The sequence below is a fragment of the Cyanistes caeruleus genome, chromosome 3 (assembly GCF_971803275.1).
Source record: "Cyanistes caeruleus chromosome 3, bCyaCae1.hap1.1, whole genome shotgun sequence".
Lineage (NCBI taxonomy): Eukaryota > Metazoa > Chordata > Aves > Passeriformes > Paridae > Cyanistes > Cyanistes caeruleus.
In genome coordinates, this window is record NC_141703.1 from 64795450 (window position 1) to 64807979 (window position 12530).

At 42.0% G+C, this 12530-nt stretch overlaps 1 protein-coding gene across 4 annotated transcripts in view; it reads left to right on the forward strand.

Moving 5' to 3' along the window:
- The first annotated feature begins 456 nt into the window (after window positions 1-456).
- Window positions 457-12530, forward strand: part of TRPC4 (transient receptor potential cation channel subfamily C member 4) — a 128636-nt gene continuing 116562 nt past the window's right edge. The window contains exons 1-2 of one of the 4 annotated variants that reach the window (XM_086881455.1): window positions 457-720; window positions 1270-1555. The gene's annotated coding sequence lies outside the window, so the exon portion shown is untranslated. Of the gene's footprint in view, window positions 836-980; window positions 1556-12530 lie in introns of those variants that run through there. The other 3 variants (XM_086881454.1, XM_086881453.1, XM_086881451.1) reach the window with 3 other exon arrangements.

Here is a 12530-nt window from a genome sequence, read left to right on the forward strand (position 1 = left end):
AACCGGTCCCTGGCAGTGCCAGGCGGGAGCCAGCCGGGGATGTTCGCCCGGGCACGGCACGCTCTGCACGTGGTGGCAGGTGGCCTCCTGTGCGCATCGTGTCCAGACCCCAACGCGGGGCTGAGACTAAACATATCTCAAATCAGTATTATTGTCGTTGTTTACTATTATTATTATTATTATTGCTATTTATATTATCCCCCAGACAAACAAACAAAACTCAGCAAAGACACGGATGTTCTGTTATGCATCTGTCTCTGCACGTTGTATCTTTTTCCTGTCATTTCTAATCTCGTGCCTTTAAATTATGTCACAGTTTTTTAGGGAAAGGAAAAGTAAAGTGAGGAACTGGGTGTTGAGCAGCCTCATTTCCCCTGCTCCGCTATTACCAATCTTGGCTGCGGCTCGGTTCCGTAAGGTCCAGGCCGGGCTGACCCGGGGGCACCGGGGGAGGCTGGGGCGGCGCAGGGGCAGGGACCAGCCGGCTGGAGGCTGCGCCGAGCGGCGCTGCCAGGGCAGAGCCTTTGCCGCGCCTCGGGAGGGAGCGTCGGCCGAGCCACCTGGAGCAAACCTCGGCTGCGGGCTCGAAGCGCGCCGGGCGAGGTCCCCGCGGAGGCGGACTCACAGAGCCCCACCGCGGCTGCATGGAGCGGGTCAGGGCGCTCCCAAATGCCGAGCGATGTAACAGCGAACTTTCTGCGGAGTCGAGGCTGCTCCTTGGTGCGTCTGCTCCCGAGCGGTCCCGAGCGGTGCGCGTTCCCGGCTCGCCGGCTCGCCCCGCTCCATCGCTCGGCGGGCGCCTTCTCGCTCCTCCCCGTGCCCGGGGCGGCGGCCGGTGAGCGCGGCGGAGCGCCCCGGGGCGGGCTGTGCGCGGAGCCCCGCGGAGCCCGGCGCGGTGCGCGGCGCGGCCGCGGGGGGGCGCAGGCGGGCGGCGGCGGGCGCGGCGCGGGCGCGGGGGCAGCGCGGCGGGGGCGGCGGCCGGGCTGGCGGGGGGCGGCGGGACGGCGCCCGCCGAGGCAGAGCCTGCGGCCGGCTCGGGAGAGAGCGCAGCGGCGGGGACGGAGAAAGCCGGCGTGCGCCCCTCTGCGCTCCTTCTGCCGGTATTGGGGTGTCTTTCCTCCCTCCCCGCGCCGCGCAGCCCGCGCTCCGGAGGGGACCGCCGCGTCGGGAGGAGCTGGTACTTTTTGCAGCCGGCATGAGGCTTCCCGAGGGAACGAGGAGATGCCGCGCTAAGCAACCGGGAAAGAGCCTGCCTCTCATCTGTTGCAGCGGAACCCGGCGGCAGGCGCTGTCCCCCCGGCCGGAGGTGATGGGCACCCGCTGACTCGTGGCGTGCGTCCGAGAGTGCCTGCGTGTGTGCCAAACATGGAGAAAATAAAGTAAAAAATGTGGATAGTGCCCGAGATGGACGGCAGCCAGTGAAATAAAACAAACACCTTCTGAAGGGATTTAATTTACAAACGGGATTGAAAAGGGTACAACTTCCATGGGAAAACGTGACCCGTTAAAACTGCTGTCGGAAGATGCCGGCTGTCAACGCAAGCACCTAAACCAAGTAAGTTCTCATCAACTTTGATCTATTCTCTTTCTGAGCCATTAATTACTTTTTTTGACCCTCCGGGGAAAAACAAAACAAAACAAGCAAACAAAAACAAAAAAGCAAAAAAGGAAGAAAGAAGTCCCTATGTCTAAGGTAACTTTTTGCGCCGACTCAAGCAGCATAAAGCGACATCGTGCACGCCTTTGGCCCTTGGTGATAGTCCAGAGGAATATTAGGATCTCTTCCTTCCTCTTGTATGTAATAAACGTTATTTTTCGCCGGCAGCCGCTGCCGTGGGAAGCGGCATCCTTCGGTCGCTGGGTGCCACCTGCGGCACAGCGGAGCGCGCAGGGGGCCGGAGGGAGCGGGCGGGGGCCGCTCCGCGGGGCAGGAGGAGGCTCCGCATCCGCCGCCCGCTCCGCTGCCAGCGCCGCCGGCCCGCCCTCGCCCCCCTCCTGCTGCCGGCGCTGGGAGCAGCGGCCCCGGCTGCGCCGGGCGGGAGAGCACATGTCGCACCCTGCGGCCGCGCTGTCCCTCCCAGAGCGGCCTCGCTCGCCGCCGCAGGTGCCCTCCCGGGAAGGCGAGGGTCCTGTCAGCCCCCGGCAGGGACCTGGAGGACGGCGAGATGCAGGTGGCGGGAGCAGAGCAGGGTGAAGTGGGCCGTGGGACGGATCCTGGAGCAGAGGAAGGTTCATGAACCCTCTGGGTTCATCCCCCTCTGGGGGTTTACACGGGCAAGGCCCTGATGCCGGGGGAGATGGGAGAGAAGCTATGGTCCTGCTAGGAAGAAGCAGCTGATGCTCTGGAGGTTTAAATGCCGACAGAAATTCAGCACTGCCGAGGCACACAGCTGTAGTTGTGGCTACCGTTGTCAAAAGCTTCTTGTTAATCTAATATTTCCCTGTTTTTACCAGAAAGCATCATTTATGCACTTTTGTTTTACTGGACTTAGTTGAGTGACTTCATGTTAGCATGACAACCGAATTTTAGATTTCCCTACACATGACTTGTGAGATGGCTCTTCCAATATTATAACACCTTTCAGGTGGAAGTAAATAAAACCACTTTCTTTTACATGTTTTTGTTACAGGGAATGGGTACTCCACAAACAAAAAAAGTAAAAAAAAAAAGGCAACAGATACATGTTGGTCTCATCTGAGAAATAAGTATTTCTAAGAAACAGTGCACATAGATATTTTCTGTAGGATGCAGAATAGACAGAATGGAAGTATTCTAAGCTCTACTCACTAAATATCAACAGAACAGTACCTTTAAGTCCAGTTTGCTTGAAATTTCAAGTTTAATTTTATTGCAGTGACATGGAACGTTTCAGTGTTTTCGTTACTTTCTTCAAAGCCCACACCTGGATAGCATAGCAAGGTTTTCTGTGCAAGCATACTGAATTTTCCATAAATTAACTATACTCACTTAAGCAATAGTTTTGTGTACAGTTAGAGAAGCCAGGCACCAATGAGAGTGCTTTAGACCTGTTCTAAAATAGCAGAAATTCTGGAAGACCTGAATCTGCATCCATTTTTTTAGGCAAGATTCAGAAATAAGCTTTATCCTTCAATATCAAAATAGCTAAAACTGAGCATGGTTTTCCTTTGGTGTTGCCTTCTACACTGAAATGCCTTGGTTTTGTTTGCAGAAGGATGGCATTCTTTACTGTGTTTTTTTCTCTGTTTTTTCTTCTGTTATTCAGACCTAGGAACAGATGAGACTCTATTTGGAAACAGGAAAACAAAAATATGTCTGTCTTTTAAATTTAACTTCAGCCACTTACTCTGACTCTATGTATAGCAGTCATTGCCCTTAAAATAGCTCCAGAAAAAAATTCCATTTCTTCTTATCTCATGCTATTTAGAGCCCAATACTGCTAGCTGAAATTTAAGTGAAATTGAGGTCACTAGAGATGATTTTGATTATCTTTTTTAGATACCTTTTCTTATCTACTGAAAACATTGGGTCCTGACCAATGGGGCTCTGCTTTTGGTGACAGTGGCCTTGCATTTCTTCAGTGTGCAGAGACCACCGAGTATATATTGAAGGACTCACGTAGGAAAAACGTTTTGTTTCCCTTTTTGTATGTGTGTTTATTGCCTGACTTAAATGGCAAAGAAAAGTGTGCATCACTGCTCCTCCTAAGACCTGAGACCTGTACTGGTACTGTACATACCAGTACACTGTTTAATCTGTCAGCTTTTTCTGGGATTTGATTCACTGGAGTGAGGTGTCAAAACCAACAAGGAAAATCCTTTGTGGCTTCTCTACTTGCCTCTGGTGGTACTGGTAGTCAGTGTTAAAAGGGACTGAATTTATTTTGAAAATGATGACTAAGTCACCATAACTTATCTTATGGAAAGGCAGAATAGAAGCAGGAAGAAAAGACTGTTATAACCTGTTTAAAGCAAAAGCAGATAAAAATAGATGGAGCATTGTTCTATTCAGACATTTAATGGCTTTATGAGTGTCAGATTTATCATTACTTTTTCTATTCAGTTTTAAGTTGTGTTGGGTTATGTTCTTTTTACTTTCTCAACTACAGTGTTCTTAATTGCTGAAGGAAGGTTGAAAGTAAAACTTTGTGTGTAAATCAGTCTTCCACTGCCGTGTTTTGTGACAAAACAAAATTCCAGAAACCATCTGGTTTAGAAGTCCTAAATCACTGAGGAAGATAAACCAAACTTGCCCATGCTTTATTACACTGACACTACTTTAAGTAGTATAGCATAGTCTTCGTGTAACACCAGCAACAATGGAACCAGAATCCTCATGTCCACTGTGATTTGTTGCTGGGAAAAAAGCTCCTGACTAAGTACATATTAATTAATATAGTTTTATTAAGTGAATACAGGGGAAGGCTGAGCAAATTAAATCTTTCTGTAACAGATATGCATGCAGAAGTCCTTCAAAGGAGCATTACCTTTCATTCAAATAGAATTTGAGGCTGACAAAAGAGGAACATCTAAAAATAAGACAATTTCTTTGTACAGTGAAGTTTTCAAAGGAATTAAGAGGTTTTCAGTGTGCCAAGAAGACTAAAGTAACAAATAAATGTCTTTGTTATTGTATCATGTTCTTCTTGCAGTTGCGGGCTGTTTTGGTTTCATTTGAGGTTTTTCTTCTCCCTTCAAATGTCTGTTAAATTCTCAAATTACTTCTTCCAGTCTTTTACAACTGCATTTCTAGTTTAGATATTGACTGGTGTGAGATGAAAACTGGAAAGAACCTTGGATAAAAATGACTTTTTTTTTTTTTTTTACAGCTAAGGTATTTTTCAGCAAATGTGGGCTGAAGTGGGATAGGAGAACTTCCTTAAACTTGAGTGAATTGTACATTTGTCTAAGATTATGAACCAATTCAATCTAATCTTTGAAGTCTGTGACAGTTTCTGCAATTTCTTGGTCACCTAGTCTGTGCTCAATATATTAATCTCAAAAACTTCTGACATACTTGTGCATGTCAGATGAACCATTTGATTGTTATAATCATATTATCTGGTGTATTATGTAGTGGGTAGAAAGGGGAACAGTAAATGGAGAAAGATTTTTCACTGGGCTTTTCAGGCAAAGTGGTTATAGTATTCTGGAGATGCTTTCCACATATCACTGAGAACTTCTGAGGCTTTCCTCAGGAGGCAAAGGTCTCCATTCCACCACTGGTGCATGGACAGCCCCTGAGCAGTCAAGCTCATATGCTGGTTTTCCAGGATGAACAAGACTTTTTTGGTTTTGTTTTTTTAGAGGGGTTCTGATACCAGTGTTAAGGACCACAAGTACATCCTTCCTTGGCTCAGAATCAGAAATCAGAATCAGAAAGCTTACGCTAACTCTGTCCATGCCCAAGACCCTACTGGCAAAAGAAGTCCTGGGCTCCTCATGTCCTTGTGCCAGATAGTCAGGCAAAGCATGGATCAGTTGATTGTGAGCTGGAACCCAGGAGGACTCAGCCTCCTGTAGGTCTTGTAGCATGCGGGCTAACCTTTTGTGGCTACATTTGATAACCCTGAACTGACATGAAATACCTGTTTGCCAGTTATTAGGGAGAACCTGGAGTGTTTCTCTTCCTTTCTTTGAAAGAGAGGGGCTGAAGCAGGGAGTAAAACATCCTCTGTCTTTTGCCATATCTTCTGTAACAGAACAAGCATCCTCCACAGCTGACTGTCTCTCTGTTAATCATGCAGGAAACTCCAAGACAAGGAACCTTTCTTCTTAAAGACAGATTTGCTGAATTTCAGCTGTGCAGAGCAGGCTAGTACATCATAAAGGTTGAATAAGCATAGAGGTCAGTAGATACAGCATAAATGGTTGCTATAATCAGCCTAAAACATACATTTAAAAAAAACAAACGAACAAACAAACCCAAACATGCGCACACTCGCACATGCTCCAAGCTGCTGTGCTAACTTTTAAAAATCTGTAACTAGCATGAACTCAGAACTTCTGGGAGTTTGCCAGCTGCCACCTCTGCAATCCAGTTTCCTTTCACAAAATTCTTCAAAACATAGAGTCTAATGCAAACTCTCAATAGCTACTTAAATTTTTGTCACTTTTCAGCTCGGGTGTCTGGTTTTTTCATGTCTGTCATAGAGAGGCAGCTGCTGCCAAAGAACCCAGCAACTTTCTGATGATGATGATGGTTAAGTAGTGGGGGTGATTATTAACCCAGGTCATAAAGCATGAGCAGAGCATTAATGCAGCTCAGTGTCCAGCCCAAAATGTATGGTATAAAGTTGTTCTGGCCTGAGAGCCTCACTACTCCTTACATCTCACATCTCCTAGAGAGATGTAGGCATTCTGCCAGTAAGGACCTTCCTGCAGTAGACTCTGTGAGATTCACTGAGAATTCAAATTTCTTCTCCTAACCCACCAGTGGGTATTTAATTAAAGTGCCCACTCTCATCGGGGCCTGAGGTTAGTTCTAGTAGAATCAGTGCTGTTTGTTAAATTAATGGTTAAACTTTCACCAGCGATCCTTCTGTAGTGCCCTAAATCAGGAGACTACAGGGGACTTCAAATCAAAGATTTGGAGATGAAATCTAGTGTACAGATGTTTTTAACAGATTAGCAGTTTGTCAGGACAGAGAGTACTGTACTAAGAAGGTAGGGCACTAGATCTACATTCAGTGAAAATGGTATTTTCTTCAATATTTTTTCTTCTAAAAATTCAAATACTTTAAATTTATCTTTACCAGTCAATATTGTATTCTGTGCCTTGATTTGCTATTTTTATTTCCATTAGAAAAAGTAAGCCAGACCAATTTACTTCCTTTGACTAAAGGAATGAACAATAGGATTACAGCAGAAGATGAAGGGTCATATTGTGTCTGATTTAAGATTACCCCTAGTACATTTTTTTATATTAATTTAAATAAAAAAAATATTTTAATGGAAAATTTTGAAAATCTGTAAAAAGGGATTTTTGCAGTGAAGGCCTGTGGGTTTTTTTTTCACCTAGGTCCCACAAATTAGATTGTGTTTGTAAACACCAACCACCTACATTCTTTGTATAGTCACTGGAGAGAGACAGAAACCTCCTGTGAACAAACTAATCCATCCAATTTATACCTGCCATAGAGTGGAAAGAAATCAGATACTTATTGCTGCTGATTGTTGTTTGATTTCACACAAACAAAGCTGAAGTAAGGTGAGATGAACCTTACCCTATTGGTGTCAAAAAACCTAAAAAACCCAACCAAACAAGTAGTTTCAGAGAAGACAGTAAATAGACATTGATTTTCTTCTAAGCAGTCTTAAGACCCTGTTGTCTTTCCAGATATTGATGCATCATAACAATAACAGATGTCTGCAACATAATTGAAGTATCTTGTTGTCTGTTCTCAAAATTTTTAGGAGTTTGTGAATGGGTTGGCTAGCTGAAATACAGCTTCTAGTTGTGCCAAGGCAAACAGGAGTGTCAGCTGGACTCTTGCAAAAGAAGAACACCCAGTTCTGGGTGCTCACATCCTGCCTCCTCCAAGAGCAAGGTGTCTGTCTTCCAGAGAGAACACATTGTATGTAGAGCAAGGGAAGGAAAACACAGATTCTCTCTTCAAGTGTTTTCAGCATTGCCAGTGCCACAGTGTACTTTAGTCCACTGAATACAGAAATTATCTCTCAGTGATGAAATAGTTTTAACTGATGTCTATGTGGAAATGTTATTATTGACCACTTCAAAAGCAATCCTTCTGCTGCACTTCAGCACTGATTGCTGAATGGATTATGTCTATCTTCCACTGAAAAATAGCTAAAATATCCCATTTGTATCCCACTTATGTTTATACTGACAACTTTTTATTTTTTAGATTGGGAGAGGTACTGGCCATTCATTTCTGATGGTAATGATTTAAAGCTATGAGAGCAGCAATAAATGCCTTGGACTTGTTTATTCTGGCACAGTGTGTTTGTTTTTTAAATTTGATGTGTTCTGTAGTACATTTATACCTGCAACACTACATGCAACACCACTGCAACACAGGAATTTTGGCCATGAATAAAACCAAATCCAAGTTGCCTACAGAACAGTTGCCTAATTTGCCTTAAGCCTCTTAGCTACAAAACTGTCATTTCCAAGGCAGTAACTGACTGTTTGTCTTTGAATTAAACTAGACACTGTAGCATCAGACCTCTGAGTCTGTATAGCCTTTAGGAAGAACTTGGCAACTTCATGGGGTGATTCACATGACATATCTTGAAGGAAATTAATTGCCCTCCACAGGGAGTGCATTTCTTCCTATTTGTAATGAGGGAAAATTGGGATGACAAACCAGCCTTGGATGTCAGTGTTTTGGATTCCTGGCTTAGTGAATACGTGTCTCAGCTTTATTTTTCGCATGTTTTAAATTGAAGTACTTTGTTGTGTCACATAATGATTAATAAAGTTTCCTAAGCCTGATATGAGGAATGTGTTACACTATTTTTTTTAATCTATTAAAGAACCTGGTACCTATGGCACAGAGATCACATATTTCAACTTGATGGCATAGGCAGGTACTTGCACTAACTTCTAGTCTGTAACTACTCTTGTATTTTCTCATAAAAGGCATCTTGCTTTGTACAGAGCAATTGCAAGTTAATATTTTGGTCTGTCCACTTACATAAAAATATTTTATTCATGATTGTTTAGCTTAGTGAACTTAGTGATATTAACTTTGAATATATTTGCTTATGCACTGAGGCCAGCTGTACCAAATACTGATGCGATTTGAGATGATTACATTTATTTTGCTGCAATGTTTTTATGTAGAACTAAACTTCCACATAACTCTCTTCGGTTTTCTTTTTTTTTTTTATTTGAAATTTATTTTTTTTAAAATACTTAAACCAAGCAGAACGAACAGGGGTTTGAAAGTCCCTTCTTTTCAGTGTGATTTCACCCACAGGGGAGAGAAGCAGGGGATGTTCAGTGAGGTGGACTGCATTTCAGTTCTTGGCCACTAGTCCATCCTCAGAGCTGCACCGACTGACTGAACTAGCTTGACTACACAAGGATGGGTTAGGATGAAAGAAGGATTTCTCATTCATCCCCACTGTGCTTCCTGTGCACTCACTTCCTAGTGCACTCACTTCCTAGAAACCACCCTCCTTTTGCTACTGCTTGTGCCGGCTTTAAGCCAAGTGAGGACTTTGTCCATCTGAAAAATTCATTTGGATTAAGTGCAGACAGGATTTAGCTTTATAAGTTTTTATAATTAAAAGATATTCTCAAGTGTATAGGATCTAGATGTATGCCACCTACCTTGTTTATTTTGTTAAAGAAACATTACTCTCATGGCAGGGTATTTCCTTGCCATTAGGGAGGGGTTTTACCAATGTCTCCTTAATTGATGTGTTCCTGAGCATTCACCCATATCCCTCATTAACTTCAGATTTCCCACTCACTTGCTCAGTACATTAAGTCAAGAAGTTGTAGGAGAGCTCTTGTTGAGACTGAAGAGGATTTAGTTTGTCTTTAATGGAGAAGTTTGGGCCAGCAGTACCTGTGTGTGGTCTGTAGGTCTGTGTGATGGGATATGTTCAAGGAACTCATTTTCTTGTTAGTCCTCAGAGCCTTTGAAGTTCTTCAGGGCATTGTTACTAATACCCCAGAAACAAGTAATTTAGGATGTAGTATCTTGCACTACCCAAAGTCCACATGTCAGGGTCCTTATTTTTTAGAAAGAATCATTACTGATTAGTTATTATTATTTTATTATTAGTTATTCTTCTCAGTGATAATCTACAACCATGCTTCTGATAAAACCAAGATTTTCTGAATGTGGGAAAGATAGCAAGAGAAAGAGTGGGACTTTGAGGAGGATAGAAATAAGTTGACATTTCAAAACAGAAGTGGTCAAAACAGTAAGTGGTGTCATTTCAGAACAATCAAGGAAATAAAGGACAATGAAGACCATGACTCTTGAGAGACACTAGCACACTCAAGTAGGTTAGCTCATGCTCATCTTCCCCATGATATTCCCAGTGACAGTTAGATAATAGACATCTTTAAGGGCTTGATTTTCTTTTGGAAACATAATGGGTTGGTTGACATGTGTACTGGGGCAACGTGACACTTTAGTCATCTTACTCCATTAGTGTTTTCTTGACAAATTGCCTACTTACTGTTATTTTAACATTCCTTCCTTAAACTCATTGCTGAAAAACAAAGCCTACAATAAAAATTACCTAAACCAGTCCACTGCTCATGATAGCAAAGCTTTATGGCCAGCACATGATGGAATTCATCTTAAGAATTAAGATGCTTCCTTCTAATTTAACTTTAATTCAAGAAAGTATTCAAGCATGAAGTAGTTCTGGTGCTCTACTGAAAGCAGCTTCAGAAGTGCTTCCTGTTAAGCATTGGCTTCGTTCCTCTTCTCAGTATGAGACATTTTCACATTTTCCTTAATCCAGGTTTAAGAAGTATAATTTGAAAGTTCAGGTGATTATTTTACATATGACAACAAAGAAAAATATCTATAATGCACAAACCAACATCTCTTTAACAATTTCTCAGATGTTAGAAATATGTTAAAAATGTTTGTGCTTTGCATGCTTGCATTCTGCCTTGGAAGTATGACTTTGGTTCAGATGTTCAATTCATTGTTCAAAATTTCTCCCATTTCTTTACCACAACTCCTTGAGAAAACTCTCTTTATGATATACTTTTGTTATGGAAGTAGCTGTCATTTAAGAAGGCCATTTTGTAGCCAAAGGTACCACGTTAAAAAACTCCTTCAGCCACTTTTGCATATCTTAAAGGTTCCTAAAATCCCAGAAGCTTTGTGCTTTTTCATTTATTTGTGTATTTATTTGTTTTACATTGCAACTATGTGTGCTCTTTGGTCTTAGGGAAATATTAGGATCACAAGTGAATTTAAGGTGGTGATAATGGTCAAAGTATTTTGAAATTACACCACTAGAGAAAATAAAAAAATTTTGCCTTCTCATCTGTCCTACATATATAAAGATGATGTAATTTTAGAAAATTTTTCCCCTTAGTTTCAAGAGAATTATAGTGCTCTGGCAGCTTCTAGTTTCTTCTCAATAATTTAGCAGTTTATGAAAAATATATTGTGTTTACTCTTCCACTCTGATGCAGTCAATGCAATTATGAGTTGTCGAGAATCTAATCCAAAATCTTTTCATTGTTGAGTATTTTAGAAAAATGTGTAGTCCTGAAACATTCATCTGTTTGCAATTATTGCCATGGTTGCAACCAGCATCTGTCCTGTGTAATATAAAATTTTCTCCATTCTCTGTCTAAATACCTTTTGCTGTTGCAGTTGACAGACTCATATATATGGAATATTCATGGAGGGAAGCAGAGAATCTTTGTTTTAAATATACTACTGTAGTTGACAAGGTCTAAAATCTCACTGCATCTGATTATAAGAATTCCTTCATCTTTCCATTGCTGGGAAATTGACTTTAAGAATGAAAATCAAGTAGGGAATGACATGTACAGTTTTTAAACCAGACTTCTTTTTTAATCGTTCTTAAGACATACAGGAGCCCTTCTGAACAGAATTTCTGAATTTATCCAAATTCTGAATTTATCCAAAAACCAATTTCAATTTCAAGGTTATAGCACATCAAATGAAAAAAAAAATTGGTCTTGGAAGTCTCTACTATAAGCAGAACTCTAGTGTACTATTACATATTCAGTATGTTCAAGCTGTTATTAATACTTCCAGTAAATCCCATAAATTTCACTGAGCGTAAGGTAATGTTTTATCTGCTTATGTGAACTGTGAAACTAGACTTTGTATTATGATGGAATGATTTCCAGGTTTATGGATGCTCCAATTGTATTCTGTGCCAAAATATTCACATTTATAGGTCCTTACAGTTTTGTGTGTATATGCATATAGAGCTTTATACACACACATAAGAGAAGAACATGTGTCTATTTACATGTAGAGAGAAATATTTATGTGCACTGTGTAGCTGACACATACGAAAAGTTAATATTTGCTCTGGCAGGTGAAAGAGAAGAGCTCCCCAGAGTTCAGGAATACAGCCTCTTAAAGTGTCTGTCTTGTGTGAGCACACAGACTTATATCAGTATCTCGTTGCCTGTGAGTATTTATCTCTCTGCACTTCTTTATAAGATTTAAAAACTAAGTGACTGAGTCCAGCTCTTGGCCAAGTATGGCTTCTTTGCCACCCCAAACAGAGAGGACATGTGAACTGAACTTAATGGCAACCTACCAGGACATGGAAAACTTAGAGGCAGTTACTTTTCCTGTGAATTTAGAGGCTCCTAAGAAGTGGAAGCTTCTTAAAAGCCAGCAACTTTTGTCCATGGAGCTGACAGCTCTGACACTGTGCAAACTTAGACACAGCTCCTATAAAGGAATTTTTTTCTCAAGTCTAGTAGTAAATACAGCTTGACTAGGACTGACTAATCTATTATCTTACACTTTGTTTGTTATCCAGAAGGAACTTTTTTTGCAGACTTTTATGAAGAAGTTAGAACTTATGCAATTAAAAGCACAGCAGTATAT